This window comes from Dama dama, chromosome 31 (genome assembly GCF_033118175.1).
Source record: "Dama dama isolate Ldn47 chromosome 31, ASM3311817v1, whole genome shotgun sequence".
In the NCBI taxonomy this organism is placed as follows: domain Eukaryota; kingdom Metazoa; phylum Chordata; class Mammalia; order Artiodactyla; family Cervidae; genus Dama; species Dama dama.
The window spans coordinates 21737175-21740687 of NC_083711.1; the positions used below are offsets into that span (position 1 = coordinate 21737175).

Genomic DNA, 3513 nt, shown 5'->3' on the forward strand with positions numbered 1-3513 from the left:
ATTCATTTAAATTCCAGGTAGCTTATTTTAAAACATTTACCATTATGGACTGCTCAAAATGTTGAAGAGTCAGAATTCACTGCCAGTATTTTGAGGCTATATAGGCTCTCCCACCTACCCCAAAACCCATCTTAGAACTGTGCTGAAAGGAATGACAAATATTCAAGTAGCTAATTGCTTTTATGCTTATAATAAGAATTACCTATGGTTTTAATTATTAAACTGGCCTAGTTTTAAAAGTAGATTAGCTTAAAATCTCTTGACTTATTTGATTATTCATTCACTCATCCATTCATTCATTTATTCATTCCTGTATTTGTGTATTTCTGTTACCTGGTAGGTCAGCTCCTTGGCAAAATGAAATGAGTTAACAAATTTGTTTCTATAGATTAGATTTTAGTGTAAGAAAATTTCCAAATACACATTGTGTATATATGCATTTATATACTGAATAGTATTAAATGGAAATATTATATATAGGTAGATTTTGTATCATTTTAAAGCTTAAATGCCATGAATGTTTCTCTTAAGACTAAATACTCTTGAAAACTTTTTCTTGAAAAAAATCAAGCCCATAAATTGTCTTTCACTTTCTCTTTTTATATTAGTAAACATTATTTTTCTTTTGTATTTAAAATATTCACACAGAAAAAAAAATAGGAGTCTTCATCATCACCTATATCCTGAGAGGCTGTCTTCTGAACTATAGTTCTCAGTGAGGTCTCAAAACTTGACTTGCACCTTTTAGGTTGTTTACACATATAATATCAATTGATAAGTTTCTTTTGTCTTTAATTCCATGTTACTGGAAAAAACTTAACAAAGTTTTCATGCTAATTTTCCTTAGTTGCAAGTATTACAGGTGATTTCATACTTTGCGTAATGAAAACATAACTCTTTTCCAGAGCCTGATAGTGATACAGAAGTTACACTATACCCTTAACACTGCCAGTTTCAAGTCATCAACATAAAAATCCTTGATAAGGTTGAAAGATGTTGTTAGGAGTCAACTGATGGATGTGCCTCCCTTCTTGTTAGACACTCTATTGTGTCCGACTCTTTATGACCCCATGAACTGTAGCCCACCAGGCTCCTCTGTGCAAGGGATTATCAAGGCAAGAATACTGGAATACGTTGCCATTCCCTTCTCCAGGGGATATTCCCCAACCAGGGATTGAATTTGGGTCTACTGCATTATAGGCAGAAGAGTTTTGAAATACTATTTCACTTCAGTTCCTTTGCATTGCTGATTGATTTTTAAAAACCCAGGTTTATTTTTCCCATCTGAAGTATTTTATGTAATGACATTGACTCTTCAAGGCTGTCTTCCTGCTTCACCTAGAAGGATACTCACTTCTCCCCTCCCCACTTTTTTGCCCTAAATTCAATTAAAAGCCTTGCTCTGTCATAGATTCATATGCAGGTACTCTGGTTGTTTGAAGATCATGGGAAAAACTTTTGTTTTGTAATGTGTAGCAGTTTGGAGATCATTTTGGAAGTGGCACTTCCTCACTCATGGTACATTCATCTGCTCTATTCTGCTTGCTTCCATTGACTATTCCACAGGTGGCTGAGTATTTGCTGTGTTAGATGTAGCACCTCTTCCCCCAAAATCCCCAGAAATGTGGTGGGACCGATGGGTGTCCGTGGGTTGTCAACACATTTTCAAGGTGTCTGGATTTTTAATTCAGAGGAAAGCTTTTCTTCCACGTTTTCAAGGACAGATGGAGCCACATATACAAAACATGCCTCATTTCTAGGTGGTTGGCAATCTCACTGAACTCGGAGTCTCCAGGGCTGTCAACAGGTAGGTGTTTGGTGTGTAAACTTTGATTCACATCCTCTTCAGATTGCAACAGCAGTTTAAAGGCAGGGGGTGGGGGTGGGGTGTAGTGGGGTGAGGGGTGGAGGAGCTCCTCCTTACAGTCAGCAATTCTTGCCCAGTTAATGCATATGAAGAATGGATGAGCTTGAACTTCTCTAACATCTCCAAGACCAGCTCCAAGACAAGAAGCAGCATTTCTTTTCAGTGGCTTTTTAATCAGATCTCTGGCTTCCTGTGTGAGGTAAGGAGGCAAATTGAGTTTACACCTGAGGACATTTCTTTCTCTTCTCCCAAGTTAAGGAGGTGCTCCAGTCAACCTGTCTTATATTAATGCTCCTCAACTCTACCAATCCCCAGCTCTACTATGGCCACTTCTTATCAATATTTCAGGAGTCTCTATACTACTGTTCCACAAAATGTGCGTGTGACTGTTCCATCATGAATACATTTTTTGAACAGTCCAAATTCTTGGTTTCCATGACCTTGTGAATAAGTATGACTTTCTCTGGCTTCAGGTGTATGTAGATAGTCACTTTTTGATGTAAGTGTCCAAAAGCCATGGGGATTTCTGCCAGTAAAGCACGTTGTGTTGTACATAAATATTTCCTCTTTTTTCTAACTGCATAAATAATTCTCCTCTGCTGAGATACTCAAGGATGAAGTAGAATTCTCCACCAGTCAGAAAAGCATAAATTAAATCCACAATGAAGAGATGCTTTACTTTCTCCGGAATATTCCATCCTGATTTTTGTATGAACTGTATCTTTAGCACCTCTTTTGTTGTTGTTGTTGTTACTCTCATTGTCTTCTTAAGCACCTTCATGTCAAATATTTTCTGGGTTTTTGCTTCTTTTACTTTTCATACCTGAAAAACCTTTCATAGGTCCCTATACCAAGTACTAATGTAACTCAAAATATCCTGGCCAGAATTTTTCTGGCCCACTGTCCACAATAGTTTCTGAGATTTCAAGTTTCTCACAACACTCCATGCCAAGGGCATATGGTCCAACTACCCCATAGTTCATGCTTTCATTTAACTGATCTCCCTCCTTTAGCTCATTCTCAGTGCCTATATCCTCTGGCTGGTCCAGGCTATTTCAGACACTCCTGACATGTCCTCAGTTTCCCTGTTTCAGAAGTCTGGTGCTAGGTAGAAGCCATCCCAGATCCTTTATGACCTCGAGGGCTTGAACCCTCCACCTTTGTAGCCATTACAAGCTATATGGCCTATCATCTATCTATCTATCATCTATTAGTCTATCTATTTATATTTATACCATCTATCCCTTGGCTAAGAGAAGGTAAACTTAACACAGAGACTGAAGAACAGACTAGACAGAAAAACAGGTTCAGTCCATGATCCCTACTTGAAGTATGACAACATACAACATACAACATAGAATAAAGCACAAACATATCACTTTGCAATGGAATATTTTGGCTGTCAATGGGAAATAGGGTGGCTCAGATGGTAAAGAATCCAGCTGCAATGCAGGAGACCTGGGTTCAACCCCTGGGTTGGGAAGATCCCCTGGAGAAGGGAATGACAACCCACTGTGAGTATTCTTGCCTGGAGAATCCCATGGACAGATGAGCCTTGTGGGATTCAGTCCAGAGGTTGCAAAGAGTCGGACACGAATGAGCAACCGACACTTTCACTTTCTTTATGGGAGACAGGAAGAAGGTGG

The 3513-nt window shown here is 38.7% G+C and overlaps 1 pseudogene; it reads right to left on the minus strand.

The window, feature by feature from the left end:
• Positions 1–1405: 1405 nt before the first annotated feature.
• LOC133050096 (ribosomal protein S6 kinase beta-1-like) lies at positions 1406–2981 on the minus strand (annotated as a pseudogene).
• Positions 2982–3513: the final 532 nt, after the last annotated feature.